Source organism: Dasypus novemcinctus, chromosome 29 (genome assembly GCF_030445035.2).
Source record: "Dasypus novemcinctus isolate mDasNov1 chromosome 29, mDasNov1.1.hap2, whole genome shotgun sequence".
In the NCBI taxonomy this organism is placed as follows: Eukaryota; Metazoa; Chordata; class Mammalia; order Cingulata; family Dasypodidae; genus Dasypus; species Dasypus novemcinctus.
In genome coordinates, this window is record NC_080701.1 from 899006 (window position 1) to 924938 (window position 25933).

General features: G+C 46.2%; 1 protein-coding gene across 47 annotated transcripts in view; it reads right to left on the minus strand.

Annotated features, from left to right (window-relative positions):
* The window catches only part of SORBS2 (sorbin and SH3 domain containing 2), a 206868-nt gene that overhangs the window by 173231 nt on the left and 7704 nt on the right, over positions 1 to 25933 (minus strand). For 44 of the 47 annotated variants that reach the window (XM_071212566.1, XM_071212563.1, XM_071212599.1 and 41 more), the window contains exon 2: positions 3277 to 3416. The gene's annotated coding sequence lies outside the window, so the exon portion shown is untranslated. Of the gene's footprint in view, positions 1 to 3276; positions 3565 to 3757; positions 4011 to 25933 lie in introns of those variants that run through there. The other 3 variants (XM_071212567.1, XM_058289788.2, XM_071212583.1) reach the window with 3 other exon arrangements.

The following is a 25933-nucleotide window of genomic DNA, read 5'->3' on the forward strand; positions in this document are numbered from 1 at the left end:
CATGAAGACTGTCCTGAGACAGGCTTCTGCAAGTTCATCTACAAGCATTTTGGTTTCCCAAAAGGTCATATTGCTAGTGGAGGTTATTTACTGTTTTTGCAACCCTAACCATCAGAAAATCATCCTTGGTGTCTTTAATGAGAAACAATGCACAAAGAAATAATTTCAATATTCAGCCAGGACCAATTTAGAAGATCAACACAGGAAAAGAACCTTTTCAGGCCCTGGGTTGACTGTCTTCTTTTAGATGCGGCAGATGTGTTGAGCAAAGCCGACAAGTCCCCTCTCCTCTCCACCCACTGCCACCCCACCCCACGCACACCCACCCACCGCTCTCCTGCACACTCTTCTAAGGAAACCGACCCTACTGAGCAGTCTTTATTCCCCGTGTACATTCCATTACGAGCACAAAACTGAACGTCTCAGAGCTTACACTGTGCCCTAGGAGTGTATCAGCTGAGCAGGAGGAAAAAAAATCTGGAAGTTTATTATTTTTCCACCAATATATTTGACACCAGCTTTGGAGGGCAAACAAAAGGCATACTGTCAAGCAGGCTGACCTGGACAAAATGTCCCTGTTTGTTCTTCACGAGCCAGAGGTGTATTTAAGCAAAGAAAGACATTCCACCCCTCCTGAGACTTCCTTCCTGCAACTGAATTACACCGACGTGCTCACACCACTCTGTGTCAGGCTTCTATTCGCCAACGCTGAAATACCACAGCTATAAAAACTCACATGAGGGTTGAGGCTGGCTTTTAAATATCATAGAACAAATGGGAGTTTACTGGAAAAAACGCGGGTCCACATTAACTTGCGGTGGTATAGATGTAAAAAGGGGACGCCTTGTTCACACACCCTATACCTGCACGATGAAGCCTCAAAGTCACCAGAAGTCACCTGGCTTGGGATCAGGTTTCCCGTCCAGGCTCACTGACATTCACGAAGCTTTTGGCAACCAAGGGCCAAGTTTCGAGCAAGGCTGGGTAGAAAGCTTCTTTCATGTGGAGCCGGTGTGAAACTCAACGGGACTGGCTGGGTTTCACCTCGAGTTTCACATTCTAACAATCCGAAATTTCAAAGTCAAATTAAGGGGTGAAGAGAACCAGGGGAAAGAAATAGGAAAGAAATGCCTTGCCCAAGAGCGGATAGGCCATCTACCGTCCTCAAAACCGGTTTCCCATAGTGCCACTGGACTCTGCAGCTGAACCTGTGTAATGGGTGCAAAGTTCAGCACTGCCCGGCGGAGGCTTCCTGTCCCAGAGGGAAGGGCTACCGCAGAGCCCGAGGCCTGCAGGAGTTAAAATGTTGACCACACACAGAAGCGGGGTGATTAACACGCTCCGTATAGCATGGATCTGAAGGGGAGAATGGAAAGTGGATGTCCACTCCGGGAGGTGAAAAATGAGACTGGTCGTCGCTAAGTTTCCCTCCTCTTCGTCTGAATTCTCACAGCTCCAACTGCATCTGCTCCCAATCTGGAGAGTCCTCTCCGCAGCTCTGCCCCACGAAGGCCTGTCCCGCTGCCCCTCGCTGCCTTCCTTCCTAGCAGCGAGCCACGCCCTCGACCAGACTCCAGGATCCCTACAGGATTAGGCGCATTCTCCTCGGACCGCAGCACGGCCTGCAGGGGCAGCTGGTCAAGTGGCCAAGGAGCCTCAAGCTCAGAATCTGGCTGAGGACTCTAGAAATACTCTGTGCTCGGGGTGGGGTAGAAAGGACAGAAAACTTTATACTTTGGAGTGAAGAGAAAATTCAACATTGACCGAATGCCTAGAAAGTGCTTCATATTGCCTGTTTTAAGAAATACCTTGCCACCTTCTTATTATCCCTCACACAAGAGAAGTTTCACTCGTGTAACAGACTTTTGTCTACTGTTTTCGCTTTAGCTTTCCTTTTTAAAATTTTTTCTTTTCCTTCCTTCCTTCCTTCCTTCCTTCCTTCCTTCCTTCCTTCCTTCCTTCCTTCCTTCCTTCCTTCCTTCCTTCCTTCCTTCCTTCCTTCCTTCCTTCCTTCCTTCCTTCCTTCCTTCCTTCCTTCCTTCCTTCCTTCCTTCCTTCCTTCCTTCCTTCCTTCCTTCCTCCTCTCTTCCTCTCTTCCTCTCTCTTTCTTTCTCTTTTTATCTCCCTCTTTGTCTTTCTTTGTTACCCCAAAGATCACTGTTCATTTAAAATGCATGTTTTCTTTTAATATGTGGTCTGTGAGACCAATAAACTTCTTTGGAAAGAAAGTCTTTGAATTCCAAGGGTTTCAGTGTTCATGTTAGAAAATGTACAAGTCAGGGCCTGAGGCACACAAGAATTTGGGGACAGCAGAACACTCAAGCGAGAGGCTGATAAAGGCCCTTCTGGGCACTGCCTTTTGCTGCTTGCTTTTAGACATCTGCTGGGTGGGGAGCAGTGAATTGTTTTCAAGTCTGTATGGTGAGAGAATCTTGTCATAAAACAGTATTTTCAAAACATAGCTGTGGGTACCTATACAAGTAAAACCTAAAGATATATCAGTAAGGAAATACAAAGCCCCAATAGATAATTTAAAGGAAATGCTTTCAGAGCACTAAACAAACAAACAAACAAAAGGCTTTTTACTGAACACAGTAAATACCCACAATCAAAGCCAATGCAGTGTTTGAAGTTAAAGTCCACAGATCAAAGTGCTTTGCAAAATGTCAAGAGCAAGTGTAAGGAGGGGGCGAGAGGAGGCACAGAAAACTTCAGAAAACATCAGATTGTCACATTAGAGAAACCTGCCAGCAAATGTAACTAGCAAAATAAATTCGGCTTAGATAAGGAATTCTCAGAACTGAGTCACCCAAATTATGCCAGGAATATACCAAAAGAAAAAGCACTCTAGTTCCAAAACAGCAATTAACAAAACAGGGATGAAAGAGAGGACAAAATATAATATAGCTCTCTTGAGTTGTCCTTAGGGAATAATTTCTCATGTCCTTCCTTTACTCAGGTGTTTTTCAAATGCCCTTAGAATGTTAAAAATAAGTAAGTAGTCTAAACAACAAAATTATGATGTCTGAAAAGGAACTGGCCTGGCAATCAGGCTTGATTAGAGCTTGCTGCATTGTCCAGTGCTGGGTGGACGCAGGAGCTTTCGGTGAGTCTGTGGTGGCCACCGGCCCACAGGTGCTGGAGCTGTGCTCTGCCGCCCAGTGCTCACCTGGACGTCGGTGGCCGCCTCAGCTCGTTTTCACTATCAGTACGTTTTTTAAAAACACGAGTCATGAGCGTATCAACCAATAAATAATGCCAGAATAAAAGTCTTACCTACGAGCAGCTGAGTTCAACAGTTGTCCTAAGCAGGGGAAGCAGGAATCAGTGGCCTTTTACATGGAGAGATGGTTTATTTAGCCCTTTTTAAAAGGTCTTGAACTCCAGAGGTTTACGGTTAAGTCCGATCCAAGTGTCTGAAGGGAAAAAAGGCAAGAGAGAAGGCTGGTCAGAGGGGAAAAGAATCCCAGCTGCTGGGAGCTGCTTCTGTCTGGGAGCATTGGCGCTATTTTCAGCAGTCACAGCAGCCAGTTGTGTGCGACGGGATGAAAACGCGGTGCCGGCGACTCGCCACCCCATCCCCCCATGGGGAAAACGAACCAGGAAACCCACAACAACTTGGTTCATTGTGCAAACATTCATTTAAATTTTGAGGAAAACTGCCAGCACTAGTGGGGGGGGGGAGGCGGGAACTTTACTGGAATCTTAAAGAAACATAGTTCCTTGCCGTAATCTTCAAGTTTCCAGAATGATTCACCTGATTCGTCAAAAACAAGATGTTATAGTTAAACCTTGTTGAGAGAGAAGACGCTTCTTCTGGTCTTTATTTCTAACTTATATGGGTCTTAAAAGTATTTTAGATCTCTCTGTAGGAATGTCCCTTGTCAGCCTTTTCTTCTTAAGACTGAAGACAAATGGTTTATTTCTAGCCCTCAGCTAAATTTCCAGTTTCATCAACCAGGCTATTTTTGAAAGCTACTGGGTTGAGCTGCTGACATTTCTTATCTGCTGGCAAAGTCTGGGAACCATCGAGCCACATGCCGCGGACACACTGCCGCAGCCACGGTGGCCGGCGCCTGCCTTCCGGGCCAGTGAAGAAGTGATTCAGCTTGCACCAAGGACGCCCAGCAAGCTTCGAGCTGTAACTTTGTTTCTAGGATTAAATAACAGGCTCTAGACATTGATTCATCCATCCGTTCGTTTCACTAGCACTTCTGTCCCTCCTATAAGCTTGGCCTTTGGAAAACACAACAGTGAACAAATCGAAGTTGCTGATCTGGAGGCTGCAGCACACAAGCAGCAAGAAGGAGAAATGAAAACAGAACTTTTTTACCGGCTTTGGCAGCCTCTTTTTCACATGCTGAGACTATTTGAATCATATCCCTAGAGAACAAGCTCGCTCTCCCACTGTGATTGAAGATAAGGTGTGTCATCAGACTGGATCCCCGCTTCCATTACTCCATTATGCCTTTGACATAATGTAAAGTAAGAAGGAAAATGAGTTACTTCCTACCAAGGAAATACTTAGCATTTTTGATAAAAGCATTTACTCCATGCAGATAAAATCCCTGAATCATTTTAACTTCCTTTCTACCTGCCCCACAACAAAGGGGATGCTTAAGGCAGTTCAAACATATTGCAGAAAAGGTGAAAGAAGATTCTCTGATCTTAATCCAATATAAAAGCTGCCTTGAAATATTTTATAATTATTGTTATCGAGGTGGGTTTCTAGGTGCTCATATGAAATCTTTCTTTGCATTTACAGAAAGACACTGGAATTGAATATTGAAAATACTGAGGGTGAAAGTTCTATATGATTATTTCCAGTAATTTAGTAAAATAGTGAAATCTTTCAGCTCAATAAACCTGATGATAAAACTATGCAGATATTTAAATACAAAAGAACTATAGTTTACGTTTGAAATATCCAATCAAAATTTAAAAATAAGATCTGCTTTATTAAAAACATATACACCAGTGTTTTCTTTTAAAATCACTGTAGTATAATGTATTTTTCTGCTCATTTACTTTCAATGGTCATATTATAATGTCTTAGGAACCTGCCTGTTTAATATATGATATTTATTTCACTTGACCACAATGCTAAATGGTAATTCTGCTGGCAAAAATGGGAAGTGTCTGGTCTCAGATAGATAAATTTCTAAAAATTCTTTCTATTTTACCTCTTTAGAATAGTTTCTAATAAGAAGGAAATACATTTTGAACTTGGTCTTCCTTGAGAAACTATGCAGTTAACCAAATAAAGATTAACTATTTGATTACTAAGTCAACCATTATTTTATTTTTAAATTCCAAACTGCCAGCTTTTTACCTCATTCCTAAGGGGCAGCCCCTTGCCTCACAATGATCTATTTTAGTCCTATTCTGTCAGAACCTGCTCTTGAAAAAGCAGGTTATGAGCCGGGTATTTGCGTCCATATGGGCTTCTACCACATGAATCCCCAAGTCTCCTTCGTTCCCAGGACCCCGGGTGCCCACAGCTTAAGGAAGCACCCTCCGACTGACCGGAGGCCAGTGAAGGGTGCAAGCCGTCCAAAGCCAACTTTGAAAGGTGAAAGGACACGACATTTGACTTCTGCCACTTTCCCAACTCGTATATCCTTTATCTTACAAGCTACTGATTGTACGAAGGGTAGTGATTTTGTTAATAAGCTTAAAAAAAGAAAACAAATAAATTTATTCAAATTAAATAAGATGTGGGCTTCTTATATTACTGAAGGGCTAAACAGGCTTTGGCACAACCCCGCCCTCCATAAAATGGGGATAAGAGCAGCCCCGTTGGCAGAGCAGCCCCAGACAGACCAAGCCCTCCATCAGTTTTAAGCCTAGAGCTTTCCACCACCGGGGCGGCTCCAGGCGGCTGTAGAGCCAGAGCGGAGAGGTCACGTGAGTGTAAAATACCCACAACGGACCCCAAAGACAGCATGGGAAAGAACACGGAAGCGATCACGTTGATTCTTAAGCACTGGTTGCATGTGGAAATGGTAGTATTTCAGCCAGATTGAGGTAAAGAAAATATTTTATTAGGAGTAATGTTGGAAAAGGTTACTGCCACCTGCTTCTTTGAAATGCTACTAGCAAGCTGAATTTACATAGACGGCTTGCACGACGTTTCCTCTGTGCAGCTATGTAGTCAAACCTCAGCGACGCCAGCGTCTCCTCGAGGGCCTGGGGAGAGCGGCTGAGCACGTGCCCTTCCGACAGGGTCCCAGGTGGAGACCCCCAGTTTCCTAAACGCTCCACGAGGAGCGGGCGGGCTGGGGCCGCCCTAAGAGGCGGAGAGGGAGAGGACACGTGGACGTGAAGGCCAGCGGAGCTGCGCGTCCCCATCCTTCCCCAAGCATCGGTCTAGCCAGGACAACGTTTAAAAAGACGCAAGCTTTTGTGTGATCTATGTATCTTTTAAGAATAAATTAAAAATATTTGAAAACATATATATCTACAAGGAAAAGGAAGGAAGACATGGCCCTCCTGCAGGGTGTTTTCACCCACTGGAGGATCTTCTCAACCCCAGTCACGCCCTGGGGCCCACGCCCGGCTGCGGGTCCTGCTGCTTCAGGGCGCCTCAGGGGCTGACACCTGCAGCTCGGCAGCCTGCAGCAGCAGCGCCAAGGACGCCGCTCCTCAGGTGGCTCCAGGTTCATAAAACCGAATCCTCACTCAGAGGGAGCAGTGAAGACTCAGCTCCGCAGCAGAGGCCACCCGGGGCTGCCGTCTCTTTCTCGGGTGGGACAATTAGAAGGGGTTGTGCATAAGCCAGTGAGTCGGTGAGGGGTCCTGCGTTCCAACGCCAGCGCGCCCCTTACCCAAGACAGGTATTCACCTTTCCGTGCCTCAGTTTCCAGTACCTATCTCAGTGGGTGGCTGTGAGGATTAAATTAATTGTTATTTGAAAGGAATGTAGAAAAGTCCGGCTCACTGTAAATGCTAAATGACTAAACTATATTTGAATAACTGCAGATTTCTGCATGTGGACAAATTGGGTCATTTCAGATACCGGGATGATTTCCAGGGACTTTGATTATGTGTGTGGTTTCTTGAATGCATGCATTTTGAGGGATCTTTGAGATTTTTTCAAAAAATTTTCCCAAGAGAACTCAATTCTCACTTGAGCCTCATCACTTCCTACTATTTAAGAGGCTTCCAGAAGGAAGGAAGGGAGTGTCGTTTTCCCAGGAACACTGCTGTCCAGGGCACATTTTCTCCCTTAAGTCCTTTGAAAAGTGAGCTGCCCTGGAGATGCCCAGAGGCTGCCAGAGCCCACGCCAACCCAAGCTCGTCGTCGGCATTCCAGGAGAAGCTGTGGCTCATCGCTTAGGGGCAGCCTCAGGACCCTCTGAATCTGCCGGGAATCCAGAGGGCCCTGAAGAGGCAGTCGGAGTCAGATAATGCCGATCAAAGCAAGGGGCACTGCGGGCAGACACAAAGTGACACCGGAGTAAGCGTGTGAGGGCCCGAGGGGTCTGCTCCAGCCGCAGATGCCAGCGTCCTAGGCGTGCCTGCAGTGCGGTCAGCTCAGGAGGGCAGCCAGCTCACCTGACGGCAGGTGGTGCCGGGCAGCAGAGGAATGTGCTGGGGGGGTGTACCCGTCAGGGTTCTCCATAAAAACAGAATCAACAGGAGACTTCTGTCCACAGTGTGCGACGCTATACGGGTCTCTCATGCCACGGGGACGCACAAGTCCAGGTTCCGCAGGCAGGTGCAACCAGGGGCTCCAATGAAAGTGTGGGGAAGATTCTTGGTTCTAGGAGATGCTGGCTGTCCAAAGACGAGCTGGGAAATTCTCTCTCAATGCTGGAATCACTTCTCCTTTTAAGGCGTTCAACTGATTGAGTTGAGCATCACTCACTGCTGATGGCAATCTCCCTCACTGATGTAATTATAACCAGCTATCTGTGATTTACTGCTGCAGTAAAGTCAGTAGTGACTAAAGTCCATAAATGCCCTTGTATTACAGTTAGCCCAGTGCTTGCTGGACCCAATAACTGGGCACAATTACCTGGCCGAGTTGACACAATAGCCTGACCATCACAGAGGGATAGAGCAGTGGGGAGATAGAGCTGGGAGGATGTAGAGCGGGGCGCACTAGAGCTGGGGAGGGGCATAGATGGGGGGTGGGGCCTAGCACAGGGGGCTAGAGCTGGGGGACTAGAGCAGGGGGTGGGATAGCACGGCTGGGATAGACCACGCGGGGCTAGAGCAGGTGGCCTAGAGCAAGGCGTGGGCCCCTTGACGGTGGGCAGGGCCCCGGCTGGGGCCTGAAAGGTGGGCAGAGGAGTCGGGCTGCCCTCGGCGCCGGCTGCAGAAGCGGGGCCTGTGCTCGGCTCCTGCTGGGGAGCTGGGACACCCCGTGTCTCTTCTGTCTGGTTACTGAAGCTAAGTGAACAGTGCTTAGAAGGCAATTTGCCATCACGTATAAGTGCAATCTAGAGACTGGACTTTACCAAGTAGGGCGAAAATCTCAATGAGAGCCCAAAGAACTAGTATCAGACCCAAGAGAGTATACAGAAATAACTTTTTGAAGCCTTGGGTAAAACTTGAATTTTTAGTTAAAACTGAACTTGATTACATTTAATCTTGCTGCCTGCATCACATATGTGTTTAAAAAGCAGTTCTGCTGTTTATAGAAGCATGACTTAGCTTTCCTGATATTTATATTCTTTTTGAAATTGAGCATATTACCACAGTTGCTAAATACGGCATAAAGACCTTTAAGGCACAGCTTCTTACAGGGCCTGTGCGGCCTGTGCTGGCCTCTGCCACACTCCCCCCTGCCCCCGTCTTTAGCTTCTGCCCCCTCCCCAGCTCGCCGTCTTCACCCCCTCCCCCCTGGGTGTTCACCCCCCCAGCTCGCCGTCTTCACCCCCTGCCTCTTTCAGGTCCCAACTGTGCCCCACTCAGGCTGCGCGCGGTCCCCGCTGGAACACCCCCGCCCGGCTGTCCTCCCTGGCGTGTGAGTCCAGCTCTCAGCTTAAGTGCCTTTCCTTGGGCGGGACTTCCATGACCCCCTGGCACCGGCCACATTTTCTATTTTAAACCCCGGGCCACTCCTCATTCTCCTCAGGTCAAGGCCAGGTGCATTTACCTGAGCGAGTCACTGATCAGCTGATTTCTCGTCCCCTAGCCTATACATCTCTGTGTCCCCTCACATCGTGTTCTTAGCAGCTAACCTGCGCCCAGCTGGTAGGAAGTGCTCACTATGGGTTTTGTTTTGGTACACGCGCAGTGGAACAAGTGCTGCAGATGAGGTTAAGCAACATACATCGGCATTTTTGCTCCATATTCACCAGAACACCTGAAATGGAAATTACTACATAATGTAAAACCCAAAAAACAAAAACAAAACTCTGTATTCTAATTTAGTGACTGTTTCTAAACAGGAGAATTCTCAGACATATATTGTTCCTAGCCACATGTCTGGTTTAAAAGCTGCGTCAGGAGGCAGATGCCACTTGCTTTTCCCCTCGGGATATGGCAAATTCTGTTTTCTTAGTAAAGTTTGCATTTGTTTTCTAAAATAGGTTAAAATAGATCAAGTTACCCGCACTCATGCATCACCTCTCCAGGCCTGTTAGAGAAACGCGGGGCACTCTCTTAGGACGCCACAACCCCCGAGGCGAGGCTACTGTATAAGCCACCCGACTGCCACCGTTGTCTGCGCAGTGCTGGCGGCCGTGACGCCTGTAAGCCCGGCTGCTCAGAGGAGAGGCCGATCACAAACCAAAACACAGCCTGGTCAGGTCGCAATTCCTGTGTTCACTCTGTGTATTCGCTATAAAACACAGCGAACCACCGGGCACTGACTAAGAAACTGGGAGGTATGCAATCCTGTTTCCTGGCAAGAGGAAAGACAAGGAGAATTTCATGTGTGGCCACAGAGCAGGATCAGAGTGGGGAGCGGCTCTGTGTGAGAGGAAGGAGCTCCCGGGCCTTCTCTTCTACATGGCGGGCAGAGGAACGCTTGCTCCATGCTAAAGAGCATTTGAAGGTGCACCAGCACATACCTGCCGTGTGCAAGCTCGTGAAACAGTCTGAAATCACCAGGATGCTGTATGACGAATATCCTTCCAGAGGCCTTCAAACAGTGAACCAACAAACCAACAATCCATGAGCCACTTACACAATTCCTACAACAGCAAGTTAATTTTGTAAAGTAATACGCACGCATGTAGATAATAGGCAAAATGCTAGAGAAGTGTCCTCGAGGCTTATGGAGAGGAAGGATGAGTAAAAAACAGTAAAGGATAGTTGCCAGCATTTAAAGATTAAAAGGAACTAGAGATTTCATTCTGTTAATATCAAGTGCTTTAGAAAAACTAAATGAACGCAGATCACAAGGAAAATGCTCAGAGACGGGACACTGTCGCTAACCGTGAGTGGTGGCAGGAGAGGCTGCACACAGGCCCAGTTTCTCAAGCGGGCTGGCCCCTCGCGGCTGCTCGCACCGCACTTGCCTCAGCGTGCCTGCAGCTTTCTCTTCACATGCCCCTCGACGGGGAACTCGGGCGGCGCGGCTCTAAGCACGGAGACGAGCGACTGCAAGAGCCCTCACGCTCGCTGGACGGCTCAGGGCTGCTGCTCGACGGGTGGCCGGGTGCCCTGTCGTTGGAGGAGCGGCACTTCCCGCTGACCGGGCCGGCTCTTGGCAGGCCTGCCTCTCACCTCCAGCCCTCAAGGACCCCCACTCCTGTCCACCACTGGGCTCCAAACAGCCTCGCTCCCCTGACAGAACCCCCTCTTTCTGCCGCCGGGTTAGTTCTTTCCAAGGACCCACACTCCGAGCGGCCGTACATCAGCAGTGGACGGGAGCCCCAGCAGACTGGAGGAGGTCTCGGGCCGGCAGGCTCTGCTGCCTCCTTCGGCTTCCACGGCCCACCCTGGAAGGACACTTGAGGAAGGAGGAAGCATACAACAGCGACACCCGTCCGATCAACGAGCCATCGGAGGCGATGAGCCGCCCGAGCCAGGGGACCGGCTCCTCGGTCAGAGCCCCATGTGTTGTCCCCTTCCACGGGGTTTTCATGGCAACATCACTGACTTCTCTTGGTTTCTATAAAATGGGCCAACAGCAGAGAGGATGTTTTAACTGTCCAGAAATGAACTAGGATTATTGGGTTTACAAAAACAGGGGGATTCTGGGCTGGAGCAGCCCTGGACTGCGCCAGGGGCAGGCGCCGAGGGGCTGCCTGTGCTCTCGGGTCCCCGCACACCCACCCGCCCAGCAAGCTGGCCTCCGGGAGCCACTTCTGGGAGGCTCAGGGTCATCAAGTCCCGGGCTCAGACCCAATTCTCTTGCTCTTTGCTTCCCAGGTGACGTTTTTTGCGTTCTTTCTTTCCAGAAGAACCCCGATGCTGTGCTACCTGAAAACACTGGTTTCTCCAACTCCCTCACGGCCGGTTCCGGCCAGCAGACGCCTGCTGCCAGCTTCGACAGCAATCACCAAGGCCCACTGGGCGGAAGGCTTCTCCACCCTCTGCCTTTTAACCGTGGACACCCCCATTCCTGAATGAACCCTGAGGCCTGTCTGGGAGCCAGTTGGGAAGGAGGTGGCTGACCGCTGAGCTCTTCTGGAGGCAAACCGAGCTCTCACCTGGTCAAAGGTGGGGGCTGGGCAACGCCAGGTTCTCAGTGGACAGCCATCTACGGCTCAACTCTGCGACCTTAAGGCCACGGAGAGCAGTGGACGATCAGGCCTACCCTCAAGACAGTGTGTGAACAGTTTCAGGAGTTTTGAAAGAACTTCTTATACCAACAATCGTCCCTTACATTCAATTCCAGGCCCGTTATCATTTCCTAGTGGAGTGAAAATTGCCTTGAGAAATAGAACTGGAATGCCCAAAGCCCAAAGTTGAATCATGTGAATATTTGAATACTCTTTGTTCTAAACATAGTAAAATAGTTGGCCCTTTTCTTCCAAAATTAATACATAATGAATAGTAATATAAAGAGAAATAAGAGCACAACAATAATCTACAGGAAATACAAAACAGGAACCCACTGTTTGCCCTGTTCTCAGTGTACACTGCCAGATCATTGTTCAGAAAACTTTCAACAGGGTCACTTCAATGCAGTTTATAGAACTTTTAAAAATCTAACTTGAATGATGGAATTTGTCCTTGTTACAGAAAAAGTGATTTTGAAAAGACCTGTCAAGGCTAATGGTGTCCCGACATTGAATGCTTTAAAAAGCCTTTAAGATTCTACTTATGATTTCGTGAAATGGTGACTGTTATTGGTCACTATTAATGCAAGGGAGATTATAATTTTTCAGAACTAAATAAAATTAAGATACACATGCACTGTAGAAATCATTTTAAGCTAGGGAGATCATAATTTTTCAGAACTAAATAAAATTAAGATACACATGCACTGTAGAAATCATTTTAAGCAATTTTGTCTCATGGTTTACCATTACGTGCTGCAAATTGAAGAAATGCATGTAAGTCATAACATATTTGATTTGATTACAAGCAGGAATATGCTTTTCTACCCGTCTTTGCTGAGAATTGCGGTAGAGCACAGCGAGGAGAGCATGGGGTCTGGGGTCTCTGGGCAGACCTAACGGGCTCCACGACTCCCAGCTGGTGGCTCCTCAGGTCTCTCTTCAGTTCTCCTATCAGCAAACTAAGAGTCACAGCAGGACTGAACTCACGTGACTGCTGTGACCATTAAAGAGTAATGTGTGCAAAGTTCTACGCCGTACAACAGCACAGTGCAGGTAAAACCATGGGCGTTGGGGCGGCATTTCTGGCCCTCCTTAGACGCGCCCTGATTTGGGGTCCACCTGTGGGCCTTGGGTCCCTCATCTGAAAAACGGGGATATCACTGATCGCCTTGGGGCATTTATTAAGGGGAGCGAGGAAGATAGAGCATTTACACCACACCAGGCAAACTAATCTTGAGACGGTAATTTTAAAAAATAACATATAAAAGCTAAATCATTTGCAAATATTTGAACTGATCTCTGCAAATATACACTTTTGATTTACTGATGGGGAAATGAAATGGACACACCCAGATGTTGAATTTAATTTCCTTATTGCTTATTTCAGCTAGCTTACATCCAGGGTTCTTTTCTTCTGTTTTAATTTCAAACAAGTGTTCACGGAGTTGCCAAACAACTGAGCTAAGAAAATTCCCGTCTCTGCTACTGACTTTGTCCCATGGTTGATGAGTCTCTTTACTGGCATTGAAAGGAGCCACCAGAAGCAGCGGTGATCGACGTCACAACCCCTGGAAGGGCTTACAGTTCCCTCAGCAGGTGCGGGGACCAGGGGGGTCATTCCCAAACAAGCACACTAGAGACAGACTGACTAGTTACAGAGTGAAAACGGAAGTGCCAGTGTCCCTCAAGTACAGCAGAGATTGGCTGCAAGCAAGCAGAGTCACCTCTTCGGTGGCTCGGCTGCCCCGGAGCTGCCCTGTGGCTCTGGGCAAATTACCCAGCCTCTCTGAGCTGTTTTCCTTAACTATGAAATACAGACAATACCACACACCCCACAGGAGCCTCCGGCGACAGTCAAAGCGCCTGTGGGCCCAGCAGGGTGGCAGGGCAGGGCTTCCTCTCGGCCCTGTCCAGCAGTCTTCCCCAGCCCAGGTCGGGGGAGCTAGGCCAGGGCCCTCTGGGCAAACAGGAAAGCCAGCTCCTGGCAGCACCTGGTGCCTCAAATGCGTTTGGTGAAAACTTATTGCACAAAACAGTAACGACAGAAGGCGCGACTGGGTGAAACTAGCTGAGCGAGGCGCTGACCCATGGAGGCGACAGGCTGAGGGCTGGATTCAGGTAGGAGCGCGTCCTAGGCCAGCTGCCTCTCACGGGACACGTTTAGAAGGGGGAGACGGGCTGCGGGACAAAGGAAGCCTGCGGCACTGACGTTAAGCTTCTGAGGGGATCATAAATAGCACCCTTAAAGGGGACTATTTCTACATCGCTACATTTTCTCTTTGTAGAAAGCTATAAATGGCCTTAGGTCTGTGAATTCTGTGAGCTCTCTCCAATTTCCTCTCATGTGCAGCAGTTTCCCTGTAAAACTCAGGTCTGGTTTCTGTCGGAGGCGCCACGTCTGTCTCCTCAACAACTCGGGGTAAGTGTTTTCCTTCTGGGACGGCAGGCGGGGGGCCCACGAGGGCCCGGCTGCAGGACTGCATGTGGCAGAGGCTGGAGGCTGGGGACCGATTCTGCTCCCACACTTATGACCTTCCGTTCACCTTGACTCTTAGCTGAAGGAGTGCCACAGACCCCCTGACGATTCCCATCGTGTTAGAACGCGGGAGGCAGAGCCTGGTTGGTGGGGCAGCCCCCGCAGGTCCTGGTCTGTGAAACACGGGGGCGGGTGGGTGGGGGACAGTCTGCCCAGACGAGACTCCTGGCCTGCGGCCTGCAGCCTGCGGCCTGTGCACCTGTGCCACCACGTTCCTTCCAGGGAGCAGCTCTGATCAGGGCTTGTGTTCAAGCTTCTGCTGAACTAAATTAGCAGTTAATGTACTCAGAATAGGAGACTCAAGTATCAGGTAACAGCTTCAACCGCAACACAAACGGCTTTTAGAAAAAGGAATATAGATGTGAAGAGCAGAGAAGATGCGGCCTGCAGTCACCGTAGCAAGAAGGGATTGAGGAGGGGGGAAGAAATTAAGGGGCCATATATCCTACACTGAAAAAACAATATTTGGGGATGCACAGTTCAAAATCAGCACATTTCAGCAGAAGCAGAGCCAGATCCTCATGTAAAGTGATCCTGGAATCAATTATCAAAGGAGAATAACACCATTTGTGATAATTAGAAAAAATACTGAATAAATGAGATACTTTGCAGAGAAGTTACTGGTATAATTGCAGGATGCACTTAATAAAACTCTTCAGAAAAACAGAAACCTGCAGATGAGTTCATTTTATAACATTACTGTGAGGATACACTTAATAATATTCGGATACACTTTTTTGGCAAGTTTTGTCATTGTGCCCTGGAACACATCCTGCAAAGACAGACGCAGACAACTAACTTCAGGCCACCCTCGGGTCTGTGGGTAAAAGGAGGGCTTGAAGGGCCGTGGCACGAGGTGTCCGTGGCTCGTGGCCGAGCCTGAGCGCCGGAGGTGGCAACCCTATCCTTCGTAACTGGAACGCCGTGGTGACGTTCCTGATAAGATCTACCCGCTGGCCTCTTTTTAACAGACTCGCACCCATTCCAACACACCCTTGGGACTCCAGATTGACTTCTGCGCACACTCCACTTGGGGTAGCTGCAAAGGCGCTGGAACTTTCAAGTAGTCAGGGGCCCCACAACCTACAACTCAGGAACAGGAGTCCCCGAACGTGTGAGCGCAGGCGTCCTCGGCGCTGGGCGTCCCCCGAAGCCAGGCTGTCCCCTCGGTTGTGCTGTCCCACTCTTCCAGTTAACACGAGGTGGGTTTTTTATTTACCCTCAGATATCAGCTTAAGGGCTATTTTCAAAGCTTACTTTTGTGCTACCTCGAGTGATGCTCTCATTGGATACTTCGTTCTTCCAGGAAATGACCTGAATCCCTGCAGGAAAAGCTGCATTCTCTGTTGCACCGTAGCTCTCTTAACAGATTTGAATTAAACGAGGCACACGAACCTTCGGGGTTTGTGCAGAATTACCCAAAATAAAGGAACAGTCATATCTATAGTTTTCTATAATCTCATCTCTATTTTTAAAAAGATAACTTTTGCGTGGCTCCTTTGAAATATATGTTTCTTACAAAAGAACCGCTCAAAAGAGACGTCATAACATTTATGTCTTGATTTTTAATGTGCTATTTCATCAGACTCCTCCTTTTAGCATTAGAGCTCTTCGAAACACACTAGGTGAGGCATGTTCTTCCTTCTCCCTGTATCTGCCTCCACGCACGTGGAGCTTAGTTCTGAACTGGAAGCTGCTTCCCAACAGGAATACAGATAAACCCTCCACTGTCTCCAAGGGAAAGTGAGCAGTTCCACACTGGCGGTGTGGCCATCTCTGTTTCCCCGAGAAATAATGTATCTTCTGCAGTTAAAAGGTTTAGGAGTAGGATTTGCTCATTTCAAGGCTGGCGAAGCATGGCTGGAGTTTCCCAGATTTAGAAGAGGCAGGAGATTTGGGGTTTGTTTTTTGCTGTTTATCGCCACTCACCACTCCAGCAGTTAATGTCCTGAGAGGAGCTTGAGTGGGGTAAGATGCAAAACACAGAAATAATGAAGTAAATCAGTCTAAAATCACACACTGATTGGTGTCCACACACATACAAAGACACATTATTATTAGAACATTCCCAGTTCTCACTTACATGAAAGCCAGTGTTGCTTTACGAGTACAACAAATGTATTTGCCATTTCATCTGTTAGATGTATACTAATAGCTTCTCCCAAGCTGATAAGAGCTATAAACTGCAGGGATTTTTACAAGACACCTGAGGGGTTGGGTGACTCTTATGTTGGAATTGTTTCCATAGCAGGAGATCCAAGAGCTCGTCTGCTCATATTTTACTCCATTCATTTGCACAGCCAGTGCACTTGGAGGCGGTGTCTTCAGAAAGAAAGTTAACATTTCAATATGAAGAACGCAAGCTTCCTTGTTCTGGGAATATTCCCTCTGGCTGATAGAAAGTATCTCTCATTTTAGATAGATACTCTAACAAATGTTCATCCTTTAACAACTGACTTTACTATTACATAATTTAGGGCACAACTCGATTCCCCTCTCACATTTTCTGAAATGAGCCACTTTTGTAACTCTGCATTAATGCTGCCCTATCAAAATAGTTTCCCTCACCCACATCACATAAATGGAAAGATGAGCCGATTTTGGAAAACCACGAGCACAGCACTGGGAACCAGGCATCAGGGTGACGTGAGGAGCACAGCGATGAGCCACTGTCAAAAGGGTCATCAGAATGGCATATTTCTTAAACAGCTATAAAGGTTTTCCTAATAGCTACTTTTGAAATGTATGCTAATTTTCAATATGACTTCTAAACTACATCTCTTTAAAGTAGAATGAGCACATTTCTGCCACTTATTATAGTTTATAATCATCTAATGTTATGAATAAATTTACCACCTACATATGAGCAAAATATGGGAATGAATTTATGAATATGGTAAATGTTTAAGAAAAAACTTTTCACATGATTCGTGTCATATGATCACACGGATTTAATTTATATATGTTTATAATGGCACATTTCTATGATCATATATTTTGCTCATCCATTCAAGAACTGAGCAGTTTAACTTCAGCTACGAAGTGTAAATAAGCCCCGAGAGTCCAAGTCCAGGAGGAGACTCATTTCTATTTCGTTTTGGTCACGCAGATGCATCTCACTCGAAGGAAAGGCTTACGTCCTGCCTCTGGACAGGGGGGCTGGAGTGGGTAAAGCGGGGCCTTGCCCTGGGGAATGAAGGGCGTGCCCTGAGCACGGCCTTCTGAACTGGTTCTTCTTCTTTTAAAATGCCTCGGGTAAGCTCTTTCACCTAGTGGGTAAGATTTACCCATGAAATGGAATTAACCACGAACATCAGGACTCATACTTGCTATCTGCCATGTTAGGTACTCTCTCTAAAAGTGAGGAAATTAAGATTGTTTTTCCCTAAAATTACAGGCTCTCAGAATGACCATTTTCTTCTTTAGATCAGAGTTCAGTAGTCAACAAAGGGTACTTGTTCGACCTTGTATATTAGCCACAGACTCTTGACTATTTTCAACTCCGGTCGCAGTGTATTTGGTTGCAAAGCAGAACAAATCAGTCTTAATCCAGAGGCAAAGCACAGTAGTCCACAAACATACAGACCTGACACTGAGCCCAGAAAATCTAGTTGACAGTGATCAGCATCACCATCTTCCAAATAATCTCCTGAATTAAAGTGTATGCAAATTTTTAGAATAAAGGGAATTGACAAAATACTTATAGCCAGACTCAGAGAAATCCCCCCCCCCAATATCTATTGCTTAGCATTGTAGCATCATAATGAAATTTCTAACTATGATTTCTGCTACACAAATCATACACAAATCCCTACTATAGTCACCTTATTCTGAATTTTTCGTAATTTTAAGTAGGTTTAGAATATGTGAAACGGCAAAAAGAAGAAAATAAAAACTATCCACAATCATACCACAAAAAAATAATCACTTTGACAAACTGGATTTTTTTTTCTTCCTCTCTCTTTTTATTGTTGTGCCATTTCTGGCCTGTGGGAAAAAACTTGTTCATGTATAAATAAACGTTTCCATAGAGCCCAGAGCAAGAACACAGAGAATGATAAAATTTTCCTTTTGGTTGATCTATGTTCCTATGAATAGGTATCTAGAAAAACTTTGGGGGCACAGGGTTTGGAATTTGGCAGGGCCAAATTTGAATTCTACATTCTCCACGTGTGACCCTATCTAAACTGTTTTAAGTTCTCTGAGCCTGCTTCCTCTCCATAAAATGAGGATAATACCCTCATCAGAGTGTTTTTGTGAATAGTCAATGAGAGGTATTTAAAGAATTTGGCTCACTGCCTGACGCAGTATGAATTCAATGAATGGTAGCCATTATTATTATTTTTAAGAATACTTACTGTTATTTTTACATTCCTAGCTAACCTGCAGATTTAAAAGCTCCAGCCCTGTGACACGAAGACTAATTTTAGATTAGCCCAAGTAAAACATAATTAAGCAGGTAAACCTATTGGAAACAGATTATATAAATACATTCTTCAGCAAGTACTTTAGGATTGTAGGATTAATTAAAATTCTTCTTTATTGGCAGAGTTAGCGGCAGGCTGACTGTTCTTAGCAATCAGGACTTTTAAAAATACAATCTCCCGCATTCTATCTTAACATTTGCAATTAACACTCTGTAAAATTTACCACCAAAAGGTTAGTTTGCCTTGGTGCAATATGATTTAGTCAGGACGAGAGGGTCCAGAAGTGTCCGCTGTGAGTTTTAAGTAAAACATCAGCGTTTCAAGAACAACGTGATTGCTGAAAGTCTGATGGCTTTTGTATTAAGAAGCTTGTCACTTAATTACTTACCAATTTTGGGAAATCCTTTTTATTTTATGTTTCCCCCCTCTGGGCTCAGTTATTAGGTTAACCTCTAGGAGGCCCCCATTTCCTGTTGTCCCCAGAAGATTTTTAGAACAGCAGTCACCGTTCACGGAGAGCTGCCGAGGGCCAGGCACGCAGTACTTCCTGTGAGATGCAGGGTCTGTGGTTAGAGACACCGACCACATGCCAGTGTCCTGTGCCCTGAGCACGTGGCCACGGGCGGACCCCGAGCCCACAGCCGCCCGAGGGTCCGCTGCCTGCGTCCCTGGAGGACACTTCTCCTTGGCGAGGCGCATGTAAGGGACACCGTGAGGGTAGCACACACGTCATTTATGCTTTCTTTACCAAAGAGGAAAATGCCCTAGTGTACCGATGGATTTCTAAAACTAAACAACTAACAGGAGGTAGCATAAAAAGGTTTACCAGGTACGACAAGTGGAATTTCAAAGGTGAGTTTGGGTTTTTACCACAACCATGTAAAGAAAATGACATTAGGCTGAGGATCGAGGGCAGGGGCAGGGGAGAGAAAGAAAAGGGGGGCGGGAGAGCCAGCAAAGCAGGCAGCCTTCCAGAGGCTTCCCCGAGCCCCCTGCGCTCCGTGCTGGGCACGGCGGCAGGGCTTCCCTTCGCGCGTGTGAACATCACGTCGTCCGAGGTTGAACATCAGATCTGACATTTGGGGGGGGCAGGAGGGCCACAGATGAACAAGTCCCAGTACGTCGCATCGTCGAGCATTCCTGGCTCTGGAGCTCTGGGGGGGGGGGGGTCTGCTCCAGACCCCGCAGGCCTCGCGCCGAGCCCAGGGCGCTGAGGCGGTCTTCTCTTGGCCCCTCACCCTCCCGCCCCCACCCAATTTTCAGAGTTCTTGGTTCATGGGAAGATGTAGAGAGATTTCCTAGATGCTAGAAAGGCAACGAGAGCTGCCAGACACCTGGCAGGCTGGGACTCTGAGGACCCCTGACCTGCTGCAGGGGGTGGGGGGGTGGGGGGGTGGAGGGTAGAAGTCCACATGTCCAGCCAGGAGGACCCGCGGCCCAGCTTATTAAACAGTTGCGCGTCACAAAGGCCACAGGTTGCTCACTAATAACGCATAAACGCACCAGCCGGCCACTGGGACGGCTTCCTGAGCCCCCTCGGGGGGCCGCGGCTGGGGGTAACACCGCACTGCCGTCGCCTTGAAGTTCCCAATAATTTTTGAACGCGGGGTCTTGCATTTCCATCTTGTACCGGCCGCAAGTCACAGAGCCGTCCTGGCTGTACAGAATTTGAATGCAGTACTCCGTCTCCCTGAGCCCAGGCTTCCTCCTCACTTCCCAGCAGGTAGCGGCCAACAGGGACAGTCCCTCCTATTTTCCTCTCCTGCCGTGGAACAAGCTCTTTACGTCTCCACTGTCCTGCCTGTACTGACTCCGATCTGTAACCTCAGAGAACACTTTCATTCTGGTGAGTCTCAGTTAGACACACTGACCACAGGACCCTGAGCTGTGACCCCACTTGGCGGTCGCTAGACAGGCGCGGCCACTGAGCACTTGAAATGGTCCATCCGAATTGACACGTGCTGTAAGTGTAAAATGCACGTGGATTCGAAAAAGGAACACACAAGTCATTACTTGTTAGACTGATTATTTGTTGGAATCAACACTTTGGGTAGGTTGGATTAAGTAAAATATGTTATAAAAATTGATGTCATCTGTTTCTGTTTCCTTTTTTAATGTGGCTAGAGGAAAATGTAAAATTATATATGTGGCTTAAGTTTGTAGCTCCCGTTGTACTTCTACGGGGCAGGACTGGTCTAGACCACTTCTTAAACTGTGTTTTGAACTATTCCACCTCAGTGTCCCACTGGCATCTCAACATCAGAAAGTCCCCCACTGATTTCACTGTTTCCCCCACACGTGCTCTTTCCACTGCTCATTTGCCCAAGCCAGAAACGTGACAATCAATTCTCAATAGGATGCTATGTACAGCTATCTCCATAATCTAATTCCAGCACCTTCTCTCTGACTAGTGTCCCCTCCTGCTCAGGCTGGCCCTTCTTCCTGGAAGGCTGCACTGCCCTCCTGAGTGGAATCTTTGCTCTCAGCCTCACGCCCCCTCAGGGGAGGGCTTCTCTACAGGAGACCTTGCCCTGCCCTTCCTGCTCGCCGTCGTCAGTCTTCCCGCCTTCGTGACGCAGGCCCACCCCCGGCTCGGGGTCCTGCCTCCTGCCTCCCCTGTGGTCCAGCCATGCCGTCCTCGACCGCGTCCTGCTGAGCCTCTGCCTTAGCAGGTGCCGTCCCCATCACGGCAGACAGAGCACACTCCAGGTGAGCCCCACATTGTCCTGAGGTCCCGACTTACACACCTCCTGGCAATAGCTGTCCTTTCTAGCTCTTCTGCAAGGGCTCTAGATTAGTTTCAGATTTGGGCTGTTTCTGTGCATTTTATACATCACTGTCAATGTGCGACCACCTGGATTGGACCTACCTATTTTTAAGACTGCTTGGCAGTTACTGTTTGAGATGCGTTCCAGACACTTGGAAGATGGACTGATCATAGTATGTACCATAAATGTCTTGACCTGATAAATTCCTCACTCATTTCTCCTTGCTGGTCACTTGGGTTCATGCATAAATTTTCCTCTTGCCTGAGCTCTGGAATCGGTCTTTCCGTAACTGTTTCTCGCCCTCTTCATTTAATTGGATACATTGTTACTGTTATATCTTCTTTACACATGAATGTGACCGTTACTTTTTCCTGGTTAAAACACTCCGAAGGCTCTCTTTTTCCTGAAGAATTAACCCTAGACTACTTAGCAGAACGCTGCTGCTCACGTGGGCTGGCGGCCCCCGTGCGTTGTTTCACGGGCCGGTGCTGCTCATTCTGCAATAACCCCCCTTGCTCCCGTGGGAGCCGTGGAGGCGAGGGCCACGCAGGGAGAAGGCAGGGGCCTGCTCCAGGGGCTCGGTCAGTAGCCACAGAGCGGAACACGAGACGCAGCCCTGTGTGCCAGCGGACGCCCCAGACTGGCCAGGCCCCGTGGCCGTGCCCGGAACCCCAGCGGCCTGTGTGTGCTGCCCCGCTCTTCCCACGGCTCTCAGTGGTCAAGCCCTTCCAAGGGACGGCAGCTCAGATACCCTGGCCACAGCGCGGCTATGAACTCAGAGTCCTGATGTGCTTCTTGGGCAAACAGTTCAGGGATGCTCAAGGTCATTTGCCACCGGTCGTTATACTTGCCAGACAGAATTCTGAGTTTATTTCCCAAGAGGGTGCCCTGCTCAGTTAACAGGGTGCCTGGCCTTTTGGGAACCCATATTTCTTAACGTCAATCAACAAAGGGACATTCTGTTGTGTTGGCAAGAAAAAAATACTCTCATTCTTTGAGGAGTATTACTGCGATGCATGCAGATTGCTTGGGATTGTTTTACTTTGGGTTGGAAATCAGAATATTTGGATTTCGGATCAACATTTTTCTAATTTTATGAATCAAAAGCTCTCTTGGCTAAGCGACCTGATCCAGTAGGCAATGCTGGTCGTGCACCTGCTCCGAGGCAGGGGCTCTGCTGTGCAGACTCAGCTGCTCCCTCAGGCTGAGCGAGGAGCACAGCAAATTGTGAGGAGGGGCAGGGCAGTGGATGGAACAGCTCCCAGGACACAGAAGGGACGATCCTGGCCTGTTAGCTCTTGACACCACAAAGGTAAGTACCAGTGCCAGGAAGAGTGAACAAGAATTCTGAGGGTGTGTTTTCCCAATTCAGTGCAAAAGAAGCAAAAGTTCAGGGTTCAAAATGATTGTGCCATCATGATATACCACATAATAATACATAGTGAAGTCAAAGTATTTACCCGATAATTGTCCATACGAGTCCTTGAAATAACAAATGGAACCTTAGATCACGGGAAGGTCGTTTGCAAACTAAACTAGATTATTTATGGCTTTGAATGTCATTTTCTTTTATTTATAGGATGACTATGATGCTAACTCCTCTCTGTTGCCAATAAACAAACATTCTGTGCTCTTTGGAAAGAAGATTTTTAAAAAGTCAAGGAAAAACAAAATATTAATTATTATGTATCCATTGGTTATGTTACTCTTATAAAATTAAACCTATAGTAGAAAGGAATTCAGTGATATAATCATCTTTCAGAGCATAGAACATATAAAGAGTCATGTTTCTCAGTAAATGTTAAAGATTTCAGAATATATTGCCAATCATCTAAATTATTAAATGAATCTCTTTTCCCAAAGGAAATATTTTTTAAACCAGTGAGTAGTAGTTTTATGGTAAAGGAATCTTTTAAACATTGTTTTCTTGACTGTCAGAGATAAGAAACATATAGTTCAGTTGTTAAGGAGATTAAGTTCTGAGAAATAAGTTCCTAGGGGCTTAAATGAACCAAATCATTTTTGGCTGTCATGATTTTCTCTGTTGAGGAAATCTGGTGACTTAATAAGGATTGCTCTGGCATTTAGTTCTGACTAGGTATCTTTGCTTGGGTATGGATTTAACCTGTTGACATTTGATACAATAACCAACCAAGCCTAACATCCATTCACCTTTCATGTACTCACAGCAGAAGTCTAAATAAAATACTGTTGCTCTCATGACATTCACCCTCCCATGGAAAGAAAAGGCACATGCATAGAAAATGTCATTCAAATGAGACAAGAATATAATGTGCAAAGTGGTATGAGAGTATTGCAGAAGGAACAACTGAATGTCATGTACTTTAAATCCCTTTATTAAGAACATAGGAAATACTTCTGAGAAATTTCAGTTATTTTATATTACACTCATAGTTTTTATAATTTCCCAGATTCTACATTAAAAGATAATGTATATAATGTGCTGAGGATAGTATAAGGCAGAGTAAATTCCATATTATTATTATTATTAATGTCTTCAGGATTATAGGAAGTGAATGTCTTTTGAAATATTTTTTTCTGTAGTTTACCCAATGCTAATTACTCAGGTTTTTTTTTATTGCTTTCTTGAATTTAAACAGAAGCAGATGTTGATTGACTACACAAGTCTTTCAGCTGTTAGGTTTTTAAGTTGAGAGGCTCTCTCCAGACTGATGGACTTTTTCCATCCTGAACTCTCTGTTTAACTGTATTCAAAGACCCTTTAAAATAAAGATCTTAAATTATGTAACTCTAGACTTAAAGTTTTCTTTTTAATGTTTATTTAAAAAGGAGAATTTTAAATCTTCAGTGTTGATCCTATCATTTGACAAATGCAACAGTAGTCAGAAGCTTTAAGAAAGTCAAGAGCAGAAATCAGTTTTCCTTGATGTTTGATTATTCACGACATGATATGTTGTATTTGAGCTTTAGCTAAGCTTCTGGCTACAGCCGTGACTTTTATAATTGCTTTTTTATAGAAGTCTAATGTTTCTGGTAAAGAACCAGGAGAGCAGGTCACAGAAGGATGAGGCCAGTCAGCATACATTCTACGAACGTCTCTCAGAAAGGCAGGGTTAAGTAGCAAGTGGAGAAATTCAAGGTACTGCAACTCTGACTAAAGCATGCTGCCATTCATTGAAACAGGATTTTAACTGTTTAAATGTTACTGCAATTATTCAGCAATTTTGTAGTCATTGCTGAGCTTGGATTATACTTGAAAATCACATCTAAGCATTGCAGCAATTCTATTTGCTACTCCAAAGCAACAATAAGAGTGAAATTCAAATAATGTTCTTCATTAAAAATAAAATTTCCAGGCAGCCTACTCAATGGAAGAACATTTTTGGAAACCACATATCAAACCAGGGTTTGATTTCCATGTTGTATAAAAAGAACAGACAACTTAATGACAAAAATACAAGCAACCCAATTAAAAATTGTGCGAAAGACTTGAATAGAAATTTTTCCAAAGAGGAAATACAACTGTTCAAAAAGCACAAAGAAAGATGCTCAACATCACTAGCTATTCAGAAAATGCAGATCAAAACTACAAAGAGATGTGGCCATTATTTAAAAAATAGAAAACTATAAGTGCTGGAGAGGATGTGGAGAAATAGGAATACTCTTTCATTGTTGGTGGGAATGTAAAATGTGGAGGCCTCTATGGAAGACAGTTTCCTCAGAAAAGCTCCTCCAGTAGCTAAATATAGAACTGCCATTTGATCTGGTAATCCTGCTACTGGAAATATCTTCAGAAGAACTGAACAAGTATCTGCACACTGATGTGCATAGTGGCAAAATTCACAAATGCTAAGAGATGGAAACAAGTCCAATGCCCCTTAACTGATGAGTGGATAAACAAAATGTGGTACATACATACGATTACTATTCAGCTGTAAGAAGAAATGCACTGGGGACCCATGACAACATGGAGGACCTTGAAGACATTATGTTGCGTGAAATAAGCCAGACACAGAAGGACAAATATTGTATGGTCTCACTGATATGAACTAAATATGCTGAGTAGACTTATGGAGTTAAACTATAGAATACAGTTAGTAAAAGACAAAATGTGAGTTGAGAAGGGGGAGCCGATACTGAATGTCTGTAGAATGCTTAATAAAGCAATGGTAAATATGTGGTAATGGATGGGCTTTATGGAAACACATTAAAATGAGTATAACACACACCGCTGGTTTATAAATGTGGCTGGCATGGGTAGTTTAGAGAGGTTAATGTTAATTGAAAGGCAGCTAGAGGATAATCGATGGACTGTAAACATAATGATTTTGGTGGTAGATGAGGATTGTGGTTAATAATATAAATATAAGAATGTTCCTCGAGATTGTGGGAAGATGGGGACAGACTAATAGGCAGAGCTGAAGGTTCTCACAAAAACAATGGAAAAAGAGCCAAAAGCTGTCCTAGGGACCTGCTAAGGGGGTCAGCAGATCAGGACAGTGCTACACAACTCCCAGGAGGGTGAAGGACAGA